This window comes from Heterodontus francisci, chromosome 1 (genome assembly GCF_036365525.1).
Source record: "Heterodontus francisci isolate sHetFra1 chromosome 1, sHetFra1.hap1, whole genome shotgun sequence".
Classification (NCBI taxonomy): domain Eukaryota; kingdom Metazoa; phylum Chordata; class Chondrichthyes; order Heterodontiformes; family Heterodontidae; genus Heterodontus; species Heterodontus francisci.
In genome coordinates this window covers 246,458,480-246,476,916 of record NC_090371.1, presented here as the reverse complement: position 1 = coordinate 246,476,916, position 18,437 = coordinate 246,458,480, and the positions used below count along the sequence as shown (strand labels likewise).

Here is an 18,437-nt window from a genome sequence, read left to right as displayed (position 1 = left end):
GAATGTCTGAGTCCCTCTCAGTCAGAGATAGAGAGACAGGGAGCTCGCAGAAAGCTGGTGACAGAATTTCAAAAATTTCTGACACAATGGCAGACTTCATTTCATCTATTACTGAACTATGAAAAGACTGAATATGGTGATCATCAAGATTGTGACTTTGCCATGACTAAATCATATCCCTTTCTTTGTCTCTAGGACCTTCACATGTAGACCAAGAATTGCAGAACATCCATGAGGACAAGTCCTCGGAGGACCTCATTCCTTGTGAGAGTGCACCATCATCAGAACCGTGTATCAGCACAGATACTCACTTCAGTGTGGCCAGTAAGAGAGTTAGTTGTTTTCAACTGATGAATCATATCTCTTCAGTGAGCGTGAGCAGACACTGGTGGTAGGGACAGCTGTGGAGAGTCTGCGTTCAGAAATGAAATTTTCTCCAAGCTTTGCTCAGCTGGACACTGATGCTGAACCCTGGGGGCTGTTTATTGAGAGGGAGAATGCTAGAGGTGCATCAGCAACTAAGCAAAGTACTGATGGATGTGTCACTCAGGTATCACAATGGTGGAGAGGATGAAGAAGTCCAATTCAATTACCAATGGATTAGTGGCACAGGGAATTGCAAGACTTTATGTTTAGTTTAGTTTAGAGATACAGCACTGAAACAGGCCCTTCGGCCCACCGAGTCTGCGCCGACCATCAACCACCCATTTATACTAATCCTACACTAATCCCATATTCCTACCACATCCCCACCTGTCCCTATATTCCCCTACCACCTACCTATACTAGGGGCAATTTATAATGGCCAATTAACCTATCAACCTGCAAGTCTTTGGCATGTGGGAGGAAACCGGAGCACCCGGAGGAAACCCACGCAGACACAGGGAGAACTTGCAAACTCCACACAGGCAGTACCCAGAACTGAACCCGGGTCGCTGGAGCTGTGAGGCTGCGGTGCTAACCACTGCGCCACTGTGCTGCCATGGAAAGAGATTCCACCTCCCTGGAACTTCAAGCAAGGCTCTCAGATGAATCCATGCAGGCCATGACCATGGCTGTGCAGACCTTTGATGCCAACTTGTCTGCCATCTTAAAGAGAATGACAGAAACCTTATCCGTAGCCTTATAACGCACCACTGATTTTCACCAATCTGGTCTGGAGCACAGTGGTAAGAATAATGTTGTACTGGCCCTGGAGAGGGATGATGGTGAAAATGAACATGGGAAGTGGGGCCTCCACTCAAAGCACTCTCCATTGCACCCCCTGTCCCTCGAAATGCTGCCTCATTTCCTGATGGCCAAGCCTGTCTCTGCACAGGTGCAGGTGGAGTTGTGTTTGAGTGTGCCCTCAGGGGCTCTAAAACCCAGAGGGTATAGGCCAAAAGCATCTCAGCAGTCAGTGCAGAGATATGAGAAGCAATACTTGACCTCTGCTGAAGCCACACAGGATGCACCATGTAAAAGCATAGAAGCAGTAGGAAACTTAAATTGAAGAAATGGTAAATCACCTAGCGTATGTGTTTGGGTAGGGGCTTTTGACAAAATGCTATGCTGTTAAGTTCCCCTTTACTTATGCCATGTAAAATGTATTTTAATAAAATCAGAAAATGCTAGGAATATTCAGGTCTGGCAGCATCTAAGGAGAGGAAAACAGAGTTAATGTTTCAGGCCACTGACCTTTCGTCAGAACTGGAAAAAAATTAGAGATGTAGCATGTTACAAGCAAGAACAGAGGCAGGACAAGGGGTTGGGGGGAAAGAAATAAATGGAAGATCTGTGTTTGGGTGGAAAGCTGGAGAGATTAAATGACAAAAGAGATGATGGTGCTAAGCAAAAGGGGTTGGTAATGGAACAATAAAGAAACAAAAGATGGGTCTAGAGGAGTAAATATGAAAAGCAATATCAGCACCAACAACTGCCAAGAAAAACAAAAAAACAGAAATGGGGCAGAGGTTATGATCTGAAATTGCTGAACTCCGTGTTGAGTCCCAAAGGCTGTAAAGTGCATAATGGAAAGCTAAGGTGCTGCTCCTCGAGCTTATGTTGAGCTTCATTGGAAGCCAAATAATTATAGGCCAGTCAGTCTGACCTCGGTGGTGGGTAAATTATTAGAATCAATTCTGTTGGATAGGATAAACTGCCACTTAGAGAGGCATGGATTAATCAGGGATAGTCAGCGTGGATCTGTTAAGGGAAGGTCATGTCTTACTAACTTGATTGAGTTTTTTGAGGCAGTAACAAGGAGGATTGATGAGGGTAGTGCAGTGGATGTGGTCTACATGGATTTCAGAAAGACTTTTGACAAGGTCCCACAGAGAAGACTGGTCAGTAAAATGAAAGCCCAGAGGATCCAGAATTTGCTCAGTGACAGGAAACAAAAGGTAGTAGCTGACGGATGTTTTTGCGAATGGAAAGCAGTTTCCAGTGGTGTTCCACAGGGCTCAGTGTTGGGTCCCTTGCTGTTTGTGGTACATATGAATGATTTGGACTTAAATGTGGAAGGCATGATTGGGAAATTTGCTGATGACACTAAAATGGACTGTGTAATTGATAGTGAAGAGGATAACTGTAGACTCCAGAATGATGTCAATAGTTTGGTTGAGTGGACGGAAAAGTGGCAAATGGAATTCAATCCATACAAGTGTGTGGTAATGCAATGAATGGGCCAAAATTTGGCAGATGGAGTTTAATGTGGATAAGTGTGAGGTTATCCACTTTGGTCGGAAGAATAGAAAGGCAAATTATTATCTAAATGGAGAAAAACTTCAGAATGCTTCGGTGCAGAGGGATCTGGGTGTCCTCGTGCATGAATCACAGAAAGCTAGTCTGCAGGTACAGCAGGTAATAAGGAAGGCAAATGGAATTTTGGCATTTATTGCTAAAGGAATATAATATAAAAGTAGGGAAGTGTTGCTGCAACTGTACAAGGCTTTAGTGAGACTGCAACTGTAGTATTGCGTACAGTTTGGTCCCCTCACTTGAAGAGGGAGGCAGTTCAGAGGAGGTTCACTAGATTGATTCCAGGGATGAGGGGTTTGTCTTCTGAAGAGAGATTGGGCAGTTTAGGACTTTACTCTCTGGAGTTTAGAAGAATGAGAGGAGATCTAATTGAGGTATATAAGATGAATAAGGGGATTGACGAAGTAGACGTAGAGAGGATGTTTCCTCTTGTGGGGCAATATAGAACAAGAGGTCATGGTTTTAGAATGAGGGGTACAAGATTTAAAACCGAGATGAGGAGAAATTACTTCTCTCAAAGGGTCATGAGTCTATGGAATTCACCATCCCTGAGTGCGGTGGATGCCGGGACATTGAGTAAATTTAAGGAGGAGATAGACAGATTTTTAATTAATAAAGGGTTGAAGGGTTATGGAGAATGGGCAGGAAAGTGGAGTTGAGACCGAGATGAGATCAGCCATGATCGTATTGAGAATGGTGGAGTAGGCTCGAGGGGCTGAATTGCCTACTCCTGCTCCTGGTTCTTATGACCTTATTTGGGGAGGGCAAACAAAGTGAGGGAATACGCAATAAACGGGAGAGGGGTAGAAGGACCTTGGAGTGCATGTCCACAGGTCTCTGAAAGTGGCAGGACGGGTAGATAGAGTGGTGAAGAAGGCATATGGAATGCATTCCTTTATTGGCTGAGGTATCGAATACAAAAGCAAGGATGTCATGCTTGAACTGTATAACGTGCTGGTTAGGCCACAGCTGGAGTATTGAGTACAGTTCTGGTCATTGCATTACAGGAAGGACATAATTGCTCTGGAGAAGTACAGAGGAGATTTACAAGCGTGTTGCCAGGGCTTGCAAGTTGCAACTATGAGGAAAGATTGATGGGCTAGGGTTGTTTTCCTTAGAACAGAGGAGGCTGAGGGGTGACTTAATTGAGGTATACAAAATTATGACGGGCCTAGATAGAGTAGACAGGAAGGACCTGTTTCCCCTAGTGAAGAGGTCAATTACCGTGGGCACAGATTTAAGGTGATTGATAGAAGGATTAGAGGGGACATGAGGAAAAACTTTTTCACCCAGAGGGTGGTGGGTGTCTGGAATTCACTGCCAGGTACAGTGGTGGAGGCAGAAACCCTCAGTTCTTTTAAATGGTACCTGGTCATGCACTGAAGTGCTGTAACCTGCAAGGCTATGGACCAAGTGATGGATGGTGGGATTAGATTGGGGAGCTAGTTTTTCCGGCTGGCATGGACACAATGGGTTGAATGGCCTCCTTCCGTGCCATAATTTTTCTATGATTCTAACCCTGAGGATAGAAAGGTCAAAGCGGGAGTGGAGCAGAGTATCAAAATTTATTGAATAGCACCACTTCCACATTGATGGTCGAATATCACTTGCGGTTTATAAACTCCTGGGACCGGATTTTCAAAGGGATGTGGAGTCGGGACCCAATGCAGACGCGATTTGAAAATTGTGGTCCTGGAGGTGTCGGGTTCCAGAGAAGACAATCCAAAATTTTCAATGTGAGGGTGGAAGGAGGGAATGAGGAAGCTGCTCACCTGCAACTAAGGGCCCATTGAGCCCATGAAGGAGCTCGTTATGGGACAGGAGTGGGGTTAGCACTGCAACTTTCAATGCCCATTTTGGCGAGCCCGACCAGTCTGGTGCCCGATAGTGCACAGCTGGTGGGCTCACAGCGGGCAGGGGCAAATGTTATTGCTGCAAGTTGAAATCTTTTGGGCCTATGGGAATCTTGCACAGGGCTAAGCGCAGGACATTGTTTAATTTCCGAGGGGTTAAGGACGCTGAGCCTCTGTCTGTAAATCCTGTGATGTGGATACTGCATCGCAACTCTTGAGCGTTGAGTTTTTGCTGCCAGGAATCTAAATAGAATCTAAAATAGAATGAATGAATTCCATTCCCCAGCATAGACATCCTTCACCTTGGTGAGCACAAAAATTTAAAAAACATAGTGAACAGAGATCATTTTGTTTTATGGTTGGGCTTAATGCACTGATAGCACAGTGGAACAGGTCTTACTGATAAAGCCTGTGATCTGGCATTCTCATCTGTAGCAAGAGCCTTGGAACTGCCCTGTGTTATCTCCACTGTGAGATTGGGTCTGCGTCACCATACAGGATTTAAAGCTGACAGTGGGAGAAGATTATGCAAGGCAATCTCTCAAAAAGTGCTGCTTACTCTTTTGTGGCTCACCAAACTTAAGCCATCCCAAAGAAATCGCAAACTGTACCCCTTACAAAACTCTCAAGAGTTGTCATGCAGTAAAATTAATTTAGCAGTGGCCATTTTAATGTCCAAATCTCACTGACATTCCTAAATTTCATTCATGTAAAGAATTTAAATGATGAGCAAACTTACATGTAAATGTCTCAGTCAGAATAAGTTTATGTTTGGCAAGCGTAAGACAGGAGAAACTTCTTTTACATTATATTGGTGAATTAATTTGTATTTTTAAATGATATTTGCCTCTTGTCCAGGATTTGTTCTGCTTATAAAATTTGCTATTATCAAAATAATTGGGCCTAGCTTAAAATGAATTTGTCTCAGGTTTTCCATGTGCCATTCCCTGATTGAAGGGACAGGGTAGCTGGTCTACCCCTACGTCTCTCAGTCAGCTGTTTTTCTTTTTCTTTTATTATTCTTTTGCAGAATGTGAGCACCCATGACAAGACTGGCATTTATTGCCCATCCCTAATTACCCTGTAGTGGTTAGTTACAACCGATTGGTTTGCTCTTTTTTTATGAGTCTCAATTCATATAATTATATTGTTTGCTGTCTTGTAGTGAGGGGATTCTGTGCTTTAGAACTTTTTTTTTTCTATGTATTGCACCCAGTTTAATATGAGTTAGGCCCTGGGCAGAGTAATACTTCCTCTTATCTACCCCTACAATGTGCAGTAACTGCAAATTTAAGATAGCATTTCTTATTCCCTACTGTACATAGATACCCAACTGTAAGAAAGCCAATTTCAGTGATTTGAGAGGGGATCTAGCACAAGTGAACTGTAAACAAAGACTGGTCAGGAAAATAGTAAATGATCAATGACAGGCTTTCAAGGCAGAGATATTTTGGGTACAAACTAGGTATATTCACATAAGGAGGAAAGATGGGACTACCAAGGTTAGAGCTTTCTAGATGGCAAAGGAAATAGAGGTTAAAACAGAAAATGTTTGTGACAAATGTTAAGTACAGAATACAATTGAAAACCAAAATAGAGAGTGCAAGGGAAGTTCAAAAAGGATATAAGGGTAAAAGAGAATATGAGAAAAGGTTAGCGCGCAACATAAAGAGGAACTCAAAAATCTTTGATAAGCATGTAAAAAGGATAGTTAAAAGAATGGTGGGGCTGATTAGGGATAAAAAGGAAATCTTGTGGAGACAGAGGGTATGACTCGGGTACTGAATGAGCATTTTGCATTGATCTTCACAAAAGAGGTTGAAGTTAATATTGCAGTAGAGGAGAAGGACAGAGTAGCAACATTGGAGAGGATAAAAATAAATAGAAAGGAGGTGCTAAATAGGTAACCATTTCTCAAAGTTAATAAGCCACCCAGTCCAGATGGGATGTATCCTAGGTTGCTGAGGGAAGCTAGGATGAAGATAGCAGAAGTTTTGACTATAATCTGTCAATCCTCCTTGGATATTGGAGAAGTGCCAGAGAACTGGAGGATTGCAAATGTTATACACTGTTTCAAAAAGAGGAGAGGGATAAATCTGGTAATTATAAAGCCTCAATCTAAAGTCCGTGGCGGGAAAACTACTAGAGACCATTGTCAAGAACAAAATGAATTCTCACTTGGAGAAGCATGGGTTAATAAAGGACAGCCAGCATGGATTTGTTAAAAACATATCTGACTAAACTGATGAAGTAACAGAGAGGGTTAATAAGGTAGCATGGTAGATGTACATATGGCCTTTCAAAAGGCATTTGATAAAATACCACATAACAGACTTATTCAGAAAATAGAAACACATGGGATTAAAGGGACAATAGTAACTTGGGAATTTAATTGGCTAATGGATAGGAGTCAGAGTTTTTCCAACTGGAGAGAAGTATACAGTGGAGTCCCTCACAGTCAGTATTTCAACCATTACTTTTCTTGTTTTATACATTAATGACCCAGACATGGGTAGAGGGTGCACAATTTCAAAATTTGCGAATGATACAAAACTTGGCAACAAAGTAACTAGTGCATAGGACTTCAGGAGGACGTAAGTTGGTGAAATGGGTAGACACACGGTAGATGCAATTTAATGCAGATAAGTATGAAGTGACGCACTTTGGAAGAGACAACATGGAAGGCAGTATAATCTAAATGGAACTATTTTGAGGGGGACGGGATTGCAAGAGCAGAGGGACCTGTGGATGCACATTCATAAATCCTTGAAGGTGGCAGGGCAAGTTGATCAGGTGGTTAAGAAAGTATATATGAACATATGAATTAGGAGCAGGAGTAGGCCACTCGGCCCTCTGAGTCTGCTCCGCCATTCAATAAGTTCATGGCTGAACTGATTATTCCACATTTCCACCTACCCCTGATAACCTTCCACCTCCTTGCTTATCAAGAATCTATCTACCACTGCCTTAAAAATATTCAAAGACTCTGCTTCTACTGCCTTTTGAGGAAGAGAATTCCAAAGACTCACAACCCTCTGAGAGAAAAAATTTCTCTTCATCTCTGTCTTAAATGGGTGACCCTTTATTTTTAAACAGTGACCCCTAGTTCTAGATTGTCCCACAAGTGGAAACATCCTTCCACATCTACCCTGTCAAGACCTCTCAGGATCTTATCTGTTTCATTCAAGTCACCTCTTACTCTTCTAAATTCCTGCAGATACAAGCCTAGCCTGTCCATATGGGATACTCAGATTTGCAAATAGGAGCATCGAATACATAAACCTTCATTAATCTCTGGTTAGGCCTTAGCTGGAGTATGATATATTCTGGATACCACATTTTAGAAAGGATGTCAAGGCCTTGGAGAGGGTACAGAGGAGGTTTACCAGGATGATGCCAGGGATGAGGGACTTCAGTTATGTGGAGAGATTGGAGGAGTTGTGATTGTTCTCCTTCACGATGGGCCAAAGCGCCTGTTTCTGTGCTGTATAACTCTGTGACTCTTTACAGTAGAGAGGGTTAAGGAGTGACCGATAAAGGTATTCAAAATTATGAGGAGCTTTGATAGAGCAAGTAGGGGAAGCTGTTTCCTCTAGCAATTGGGCTGGTAACCTAAGGTCATAGATTTAAATAATTTGCTAGAGGGTGAATGAGGAGAAATTCCTTCACAGAGAGGGTTTTTGAGATGTACAATGCACTGCCTGAAGTGGTGGTGAAGCCAGATTCCATAGGAACTTTCAAAAGGCAATTGGACATGTACTTGAAGAGGACTAATTTACAAGATTATGGTGAAAAAGCTGGGATGTGAAACTAAATTGGACAGCTCTTTCAAAGAGGCTTCACAGGCATGTTGGGCTGAATGGCCTCCTTCTGTGTTGTAAGATTCGAATACCATTGCTGTAATATTTGAATACCATTCATCCTTATAGTTTATCTCAGACTGTCAAGTGCCAGACTACTTCACACCTCATTCCAACCCATCGATCTGAGCAAATTTAAACTCAAGTCCCGGAGAAAAAAGAATCAAATGCTAATTCATCCACTTCAGCTAATGTTTTCACCATTTTACTCCAATGGTTCACTAAACATAACACTTTGAATCCCTTTTGAGGGGAAAAAAAAGCATTTTTAAAGTATCAAATTGTTAGGAGTTGGTATGTATCTTTATATTTTATGAAGGTATTGTATATTCTGATTGCACAATGCTTGTGAGCAAGAGCATTGGTACATTGCCCCCGCATTTCCAGGGGGCCTGTGGTGGAGTGCTAGCATGAAAGAGGGCAGGAGAGAACAGGCAGGGACAGGAAATAGGGCAGACAGGAAAGAACCAGATCTCAGCTCAAGACTGACGGTCCGTAAATTTTGTTTGCAGGCATGTTGGGAGAGAGGCACCGTGAAAGCCTGATATTATTAAAGGAGACTGGCAAGGCATAATATGTTGGACTTTCCTCTGCTTCCACCTCTTCTGCTCTGACTGTTAAGATGCTACCACCCAGTACATTTGAGCAGTAGAAGTGGGGCTCATGGGAGCGTTGCAGACCACGTCATGATTTGGGCCACTCCAGAGGAGAAAATTCTGCCCCCAGTAAAATTGAAGGCTGACTTCTACTTTATAATAATGCTGCGGCCAGACCTACCAGCTACCAGCAGACCCACGCCACATTCCCCTTACCCCGCTCCCAGCTCGCAGGTGCCAAAGATGCGCTGATACTGATGCTAACTCCCACAGGGAATCCATAAATCAGGAATACATAAATTGTCTCAACCTAGGATCTCCAGCAGGGTCAGGATTTGAGGTCATAGAGTGGCACAATTCGTACTCGATCATTGATACAACAGCAGAGCGGGATCACAGATGTGAGACACCTGAGCACGCACAGGGAGAAATATGCATTTAAGGGTTAAAACAATCTGTTTTTAGTCATGGGCCTTGAGGTTTACTTGGGGATTGAAATAGGGGATATGGCCTTTGGCGGTTATGTTGGCTGAAGATGCAGCTCTTGCCTGTCATTAGGTGGGTTACTACTGAAGACTTATTTCCCATCCCGTGTTGATCTGCTTTCTCCTCCTCAGAGGTGATTTAAATATAAGGGAGCTTGTGAGCCCAGACTACCTGTTCTTTTCCAAGTTCTTTATTGGCAAAAGCTTTGACATTATATTAGTCCAACAAGAGATACCACAGCAGGATCCAGGTTTGTGACGACAATTTGCCAAAATGAGGAATTCTAATCTTAGTCATTGATGGGTGTCAAGCAGCGACATGCTTTTAAATTCAGTTTTTATGATGGTCGCACTAATTTAAAACAAAGGGCTGCATTTTTGCCAGCCCCTTGGAGCCAGGCCAGGAGGGGGGAGTGGTCACAATATTGGGTGGGAAAACATCAGGACAGAAACCCGACATCTTCACACAGATGGGCGGCCAGCATAGCAGGAGGATGTCACGCTTCCATGAGGCGGGCAGGTAATAAGCAATTAAGTTGTATTTTATGAAGATTTTTGTATTTTTCCAGGCTTTCACATAAACCATGGGACTTCAGAGCCACCCCAGGTATAATGAGGCAGTGAACAAGTGGGAGAAAAGTTCTGGCTGCAAAAGGCAGCCATCGTGAGCATTGGTGAGCCTTGGCAGGGAGGGTGTAACAGTGCGGGCATTGGCATGTACGGTGGGGAGAAGGGGAAGAGGTGCCAGAGCTTCAGGGGCATACCACCAGAATGCCATATTGGCACGTGTGGGTAGAAGCAGGGCTGGAATAGGTCCTGGACACTGAGTGAATCTACAGGCCATGGGCCTCATTCACTTTGGTTTTGGCTCCTACAGAGAGGAGGAGAAGCAGAGAGGGAGAGAGCTGCAGCAACAGACTGCAGGGCAGCAGCAACCAGAAGGGCAGCAAGTTCACCAGTCTCGGTGGGGGTGGGAGGGGAAAACGGAGGGGAAGGGTGCTGAGGGGCACAAAACTAACCTCATGCACGGAGAAGAAGTTACCCACCAGAGAGGGTCTACAGACCACATCTCCGCTATCTTCAGATGTCAGAAAAGCAGTGTTGCTGAAGACTGCACTTCTCCAGGGAGGCCATCACAGAGCTGTGTCCGATGCTGGAGGACATGCTGAGCCCCATGGGAAGTGGTGGCCACCCAGTGCCAGTGGTGCTGAAGGTCACCATGGTGCTTATGTTCTACGCCTCTGGACTATTCCAGGAAGCTACTGGAGATATGTGTGGGATCACCCAGTCTGCAACTCATCACTGCATCAAGATAGTCACCAATGCAATGTTCAAGAGGGCCAGCCTATGCGTGCGCTTTCACACCAATCTGGACCATCAGTCTGAGAGGACTGTAGGATTCAGAGCCATTGCTGGATTCCCCCAAGTGCAGGGTGTCACCAACTGCATGCCCATAGTCATCAAGACTCCCACTGACCAGCCTGCAGCCTTCATCAACAGGAAGGGCTTCCACTCACTTAATGTACAACTGGTCTGTGACCACCCCAAATGGATCCTGCAGGTGTGGTCAAGGTGTCCAGGAAGCAGCCACCATGCCAACATACTAAGGCAGTCCTAGGTGCCACACCTTATTAGGGCCTACATACGCCTTCAAGGATGGCTACTTGGTGAAAAGAGCTATGCATTGAAGACGTGGCTACTGACATTTATGAGGAACCCTAGCACTGATGCAGAGGAGAGATTCAACACTTACCACCACAAAACTCGAGCAACCATTGTGTAGGCCAAAGAGCTTCTAAAGATGTGGTTCCAATGTCTCGACAGATCTGGTGGAACTCTACGATATACCCCAGCAAGGGTCTAACTTAACATGGTGGTTTGCTGTGTCCTGCACAACCTGGCATTCCAGTAGGTACAGCAATTGTACATTGAGCACGATGCCTCCTCCAACAATGAGAAGATGGTGGAAGATGATACCGTGGAGCCCCTGAGATACAAACAGCCTCCCAAGAGATGGAAGGATAACTCAGGCCTTGCCACTTCAGAAATTTAATGTTACAAATATTTTCAAAACTTCAAGAATCCAAACAAAAGTAACCCATGAACCCCAAATGCAGCTCGGTACTCTTCTAAAATCTCTTCAGTGCGCTTCTATGTGTTCCCCCTCGTCTATCATTTGAGGTGGAGGCAGGATGCTGACCTTGCTGCCCCCTGGTTTGGGATGACCTTGGCCAACATCATCTGGCTGCTTGAGGCGTGGAAGGGCCCTGGCACATAGCGGGCCTCCTACAAAAGTGCAGGAATCTCCTCTGTCATCGTAGCTGAATGAGGCACTGATGTAACTGACAAAGGGGCTGACGAGCTGCTGTCCAGACCAGGAGCAGCCTGAGAGGAGCCCCAGATGCTTCAGACATACCAGCTCAGCTGAGGAGAGCAAAAACCTAGCGATGATTCTAGGTGCCTCAACCACCATCCCCAACCCCCTCGACCAGCTATTGCTGCATGAGGCTCATGGAGTTGGCGATGGCATGCAGGTCCGCGCACATCACCAGCATCCACTGAGTGGCCTTCTGGATACGGCTGTCTGTGAGGGTTGATAATCTCTTCATGGAAGAAGTCATGCGTGCTTACGCCAGAGGCAAGGCGACACTTATGGCCTGGATGGACTCCTCCATCATCCGCGTAGAGGTGCCTTTAGCCTCTGGGATCTCCACCAGGTCAGTGGCCTCAGCTGCCTCAGCCTCTGTTAGCTGCTTAGGGCTGTCCATGTTGTGCTTACCAGATTGTGACCCCAGACCTACTCACAAATGCATAGCCACCATTGTAAGAGTATCTATGCTGGTGGAAGGTATGGGGGAACGATGTGACGATGCATCCTCTGAGGCTCCCTCATCCTCCTCCGAAGTGGACGGCTGTCCCCTGGTCTCTGCAGCTGGCTGCTCTTGTCTTTGACTTGCATGAGAGGGAAGAATAATTAGAGGGTGATGAGCATTCCATCAGATCCTTCAGCCCAGTCCTACTGTGGAGCTCCATCTGACCAGTGGTGGGCACATGAACACTATGCCTCGTGTTCGCCAGAGGCTTTCTTGTCCCCAACAATTAGGCCACTCACTCTCTCTCGTCTCTCCACTCCCATCTCACCCTCTGCGATAGAACAGCCCCTATGCAGTCTGCCAATCTCCTCTTCATTGAGGGTAAGGACTAAGAGGTACAGGGCACCACCACCAGCTTCACCCTTTCCCAAGCATCATGGACTGTCTTTCCTGCATACACACAGATGACCATTGTGAGTTGCCCAACAAAGACACACACATCACCTATGATGCTAGCCACCAGACTGTGTATGATGATCCCACAGGTATGCATTCTGCATGCGGCCACTCGGAAGCAGCAGACTCACCTGAGAAGGGCCAGTGCCATTAACCAATATGCTGCCATGCCTACCACAGCTAATGCTGCTGCCTGGTCCTTTTGTCAGGAACTGGGTTGTGTTCTGGCCACGTGGTGAGGGGTGCAGGTGGTTCCCATTGTTCAACTCCCACTTGACCACAGCAGGGTGCTTTTGTTATTAGGGTTTAACCCTTTTGTGTTTTATTTGTCAAATAAACAGACAGCAATAGGATTGCTTGTAGGTTTAAAACAGAAGATTATTTATTGAGCAATATACTTTATTCAGAAATTGTCGCAAATGCACCTACTCACGCATTCACTGGTGTGCACACATGCGTACACACACACACAAGAGACAGATAGAAGAAAGGGGGTAAGTGGTTTGAAGTGAGGTAGGATTTCAGGGTTCACAATAAACCTGTTAAATTTTCTTGTAGGTCTAGTTCTGTTTAGTTGCAGGCCTGAGGTGTTTGTAGATTTCTCTGTTGGTTGAAATTTCAGTTTGAAGACAGGGGATGACTTCCAGTTCACTGCCGCACGAGATGAAATGTAGAATTCACAACAAGGCACCTTCCTTTTGGTTTGTTGCATTTCCTCCCAGCTCTCAGCTGGACAAACTTCGGTGATGCTTTTTCCTGCGTCTCTCTCTCTCTGTCTCTTTCCCTCTCCAGAGAGATGTCCTTTAAGCTAAATGTCTCCCATATCTCACCTCTGTTGGGAGACCAAGATTTTGCCTTATTTGACCACCCCAAATGCATCACCTCACATTTCTCCAGGTTGAATTCCATTTGCCACTTTTCTGCCCATCTGACCAGACCATCAATATCTTCCTTCAGTTTACAGCTATCCTCCTCACTATCTACCATACTCTTTGTGTCGTCTGCAAACCTCTTGATCATGCCCCTACATTTACATCCAAATCATTAATATATACCACAAAAAAGCAGGGGGCCGGGTACTGAGCCCTGCGGAATGCCAAAACACTTGTCAACAATTACACTTTGTTTCCTGCCACTGAGCCAATTTTGGATCCATCTTGCTGCATTTCCCTGGATCCCATGGGATTTTATTTTTTTAACCAGTCTGCCATGTGGGACCTTGTCAAAAGCCTTGCTAAAATCCATGTGGATCACATCAACAGCTCTACCCTCTATCTTCCTTGTTACTTTTTCAAAAAATTTGATCAAGTTGGTCAAACAAGGTCTTCCCTTAACAAATCCATGCTGACTATCCTTGATTAACCTGTGCCTTTCTAAGTGACAGTTTATTCTGTCTCTCAGAATAGATTCCAATAATTTGCCCACCACTGAGGTGAGACTGATTGGCCTGTAATTATTCAGTCTATTTTTCGCTCCCTTTTTAAACAGAGGTACAATGTTAGCAATTCTCCAATCCTCTGGCACCACACCTGAATCCAGTGAGGACTGGAAAATGATGGTCAGACCTTCTGCTATTTCCTCTCCTGCTTCTTTTAACAGCCTAGGGTACATTTCATCTGGCCCTGGTGATTTATCAACTTTCAAGGATGCTAATCCCATTAACACTTACTCTCTCCCTATGTTTATCACATCCAATACTTCACACACCTCCTCCTTAACTACAATATCTGCATCAGCCCCCTCTTTTGTGAAGACAGATGCAAAGTATTCCTAAAGAACCATACCAACGTCTTCCGCCCCTACACATAGGTTACCTTTTTGGTCTTTTATGGACTCTACTCTTTCCTTAGTTATCCTCTTACTCTTAATGTATTGATAAAACATCTTTGGGTTCACATTGATTTTGCTTGCTAATATTCTTTCATGCCATCTTTTTGCTTTTCCAATTTCCTTTTTGATTTCACCCCTCCACTTTCTATACTCCTCACGGCTTTCTGTAACATTCAGTTCTTGGTGTCGGACATAAGCTTTCCTTTTCTGCCTTATCTTACTCTGTCGGCTCCTTGACATCCATGGGGCCCTAGATTTGGCTGTCTCACCCTTTTTCTTTGTGGTAACATGTTTACTCTGCACGCCTGGAATCTCTCCTTTGAATGCCTCACACTGCTCTGACAATGATTTACCTTCAAGTAGCTGTTTCCAGTCCACTTTTGCTAAATCACTGCTCAGTTTAGTTAAATTAGCCTTGCCCCAATTGAGAACTCTAACTCCTTTTCTATCTCTGTCTGTTTCCCTAATGATGTAGTTGCTCTATACATGAACATCTCCTTCCAGACTTTACCCTCAGCCTGAGCAATCCTCATCCGTTTCTCTAAGGATTGGTTTTGTCTTTCCACTTCCCCATTTACCTGTGGCCATTTAGGTGTTCCTCTGTGATGGTGAATACCTGTGACTTGCATGTAATCTGCAAAGGTTTGTGTAATGAATTGTGGCCCATTGTCTGAATACAAAGTGACTGGTAGACCATGCCTTGCATATATTTCAGTCAATGCAAACACTGTTTTCTCTGCTGTTGGAGACTTCATTACCACATACTCATAATAATAGCTTAATAGTCAATCACCACTAGCAGGACTTCTTATGGCCAGGTGAGGATGGGGGTCTCAGGCTCCCCTCTTGCACTTCCTCTTATTTGACAGAAACAGGGTTTATTCCTTTTAAACAGTGGTGTGCTTACCACCTCTGAGTGTTTTACCTTTTTCCTTTACTGTGATCTTGAAAGAACCAATTGGACAAGTTTCCTTGAGTTTAAACAAGAAAGAGGTCAGTTTATTATACTTAATAATCTACCCACGATTTAAAATAATAATAAATAAGCTACACATTCACGTACACATTCACACGAGAATCACACACACACAAATAGATTACAAAGGGAAAAATAGATTTGGTGGTTGGATTAAAGTCCAGAATAAATAAAAGTTATACACACAGTTTGAAGTTGGATGATTCGGTGATTGTCTGGCTAGAGTTGTACTCTTGAAGTCCTTAATTGGTCAACGTGCACTTTGTGGCTGGCCTGCTTTTGCTCAGGGTTTTCTTAAAGGCAGAATTGTAGTTGGCTGTCTTCCCCTGGTCTCTGGCTGAAGCAGTCTGTAGGATTGTAGGGTCCAAAGTCATAAATGGTTTTCAAGCTTGATGTTTTCTGGAGAGAGATAGAGAAAGGGGAACACTCCGCCTTCTTTGCTGCTGCATACTCAGTTACTGCTTGTCTTATGTCAGTGTAACAAAACTCGCAGTTTTTCAGAGATGGACAGAGAATCACATGGTCTGTCAATCTTCTCTGTTTTTAATGAGGTCCAAAGTCAAAAACCCAAAAGCTCTCTCAGGTGGTGTTGTCAGTGTTTATCCTGTGGAGGGACGTTTCCACTTATGAATGCCTCAGGATGACGTTGAATGTCCCGCTAACGAGGATGAGCTGCATAATCTATTCAGTTAGCCCAAGTATTGTTCTGGCTGGGCCTCTTGTTAGACTTTTGTCTCCAGTTCAATCTCCTGGTATTTCAGATGCAAATTGCAGTTGTCATCTTGGCTGCTAACTTTTTAAATGTTAACTGTAGGATTTTTTTTTTCCATAAAAAGTCTAATGTAAGTTTCCAACCAACGAATTAATATTTCTCATTTGGCCCTTCGTGCTTTCCTGACTGGACTCTCCTAATGGAAATGGACCTAAGAAGTCAACTGCTACATCCTCCCATGGTCCAGCTGGTAACCGGTGTACTGGTTCTGATGGATTGGGCCCACTGACAAGTTGACACCATGACATGTTTTGACAAACTGTTCCACATCTTTCTCTATTCCTGGTCACCATACTTTGGTTCATATGTTTTGCATAGTACCAACAACTCCCAAGTGGTCCTCATGAGCTAGCATCACCAGTATAGGCCTAGGATTTTGTGACACATTAAGTTTGTTTGCATTTCCCAATTGTGCAAAGTTCATCTTGTATAATGATGTATGTCTTGAATGGGCAATTCTCCCAATTCCCAGCTTGGATTCTTTGTCTGATGTCATTTTATTCTCGATCTTTTTCTGACTCTTTCAGTCTCTCTAGCTGTTATTGCTCTGGGTGTAGCATGAACTGCCACAAACCGTTTCTTGTGAAGATCTGTGTCTTTGTCCTTCAACTGGCTCTATTATGTCTTGGTCAACCAGTTCCTTGATCTTTGCCTCAAATTTCCCTCTCAGACCAAAAGGTTGAGCTCCAGGTTTCACATTCTCATCAATTGTTAATCTCACTTGGCAGTTGAGCAACTTCCCAATTCCTTGAAACACAGGTCCAAACTCCTCTCGAAGCTCCACATAGGATTTCATAGAATTCAACCCAATGTGTACCCACCCCCACCCCCAACGCTTGGCCAGTTTCTCCACTCAGAAGAGGCTCACCATCCTCCTCAATCACTACAAATTCTGCCTCCACACTCTGATCTCCAGCTCTTACACTCATTGTGAAGCATCCAACAGTTTGACGTGGGGCTTTAGATGTGTAAGGATAAAGCTTTTTGAAACATTTTCACGATGTGCATTTGATTCACTTTGTCTTCAGTTCCTCCCTCAGTGCTCTGTTGATGACATTACTGTCACTGCCTGAATCTACAATAATATCCACTTCAACACCCCCAACAATCACTGGAACTTTCTCATGGTTGCTTCCATTGACAGAAAACATATATTCACAATTGCTGTTCGTGTCCTCACTCACTGCATCGTCTTCAACTCGTCTCACAGTTGTACTATGTCCATCTCACTTTCCTCTACATGGTTTGCCAGGCTTCCCACTCTGTTCAGCTTTGTTTCTGCACTTCTTGGAAAACTGGTCTCTGCCCCCACATTTTCTATATATCTTGCCCTTGATAGGGCAGCAATCATCTCTTCCATAGTGCCCCAAGTTGCCACATCTGAAACACGCTCTCTCAGAGTTTGGCTGTTTACATTTATGTGTACCTGGATTCCACTATGTCACTCGATTAACCTCAGATTCTGTCGTGCCGATTGCAGAAATGGGAGCAAATTTCATGCTGTGAATTCGTCCATCCATTGCTTCCATTGCAGCTGCTATCTTCAAAGAGTCATCCAAAGTCACCTCCTCTTTCCAGTAGTCTGCGCCTCAACAAATCCGACTTGCAATGTTGAGCCACCTGATCCATTATCTGGTTATTCAAATCTGTCGCAGCATAATTGCATCCATCCGATGCCTGCTTCAAATGAGTCACAAATTGGGCTACTGTGACCCCCTCTTTCTATCTCATTTGATGGAAACATGCCTTTGGAATATGGCATTTGGCATCACCACATAATGATCCTTCAAAGCTTATGCTGCACGTTTATAATCCGCCTTTTCTCCCAGGTCAGGCAACGTCTTGAAAGTTTCCCTCACCGACGCACCCGCATTGAACAGTAATAAGGCCCATCGCTGTGCTTTCTGCACCTCCATCGCCCCGTCAAAAAACAAACCCCGACTGTCAGCATACACGTCAAACTCCTCCAGACACGCTTTCCATTTCACACTGACGGAACTAGCATCACCCATTGGATCAAACAGCTCAATTCTCTGGACTGCAGACATATCAGCTCC

General features: G+C 44.3%; 1 long non-coding RNA gene across 1 annotated transcript in view; it reads left to right on the top strand.

Moving 5' to 3' along the window:
• The window catches only part of LOC137358231 (uncharacterized), a 148,010-nt gene that overhangs the window by 43,465 nt on the left and 86,108 nt on the right, over window positions 1–18,437 (top strand). The window contains exon 2 of the long non-coding RNA XR_010971204.1: window positions 196–324. This is a non-coding gene — a long non-coding RNA (uncharacterized lncRNA). The remainder of the gene's footprint in view (window positions 1–195; window positions 325–18,437) is intronic.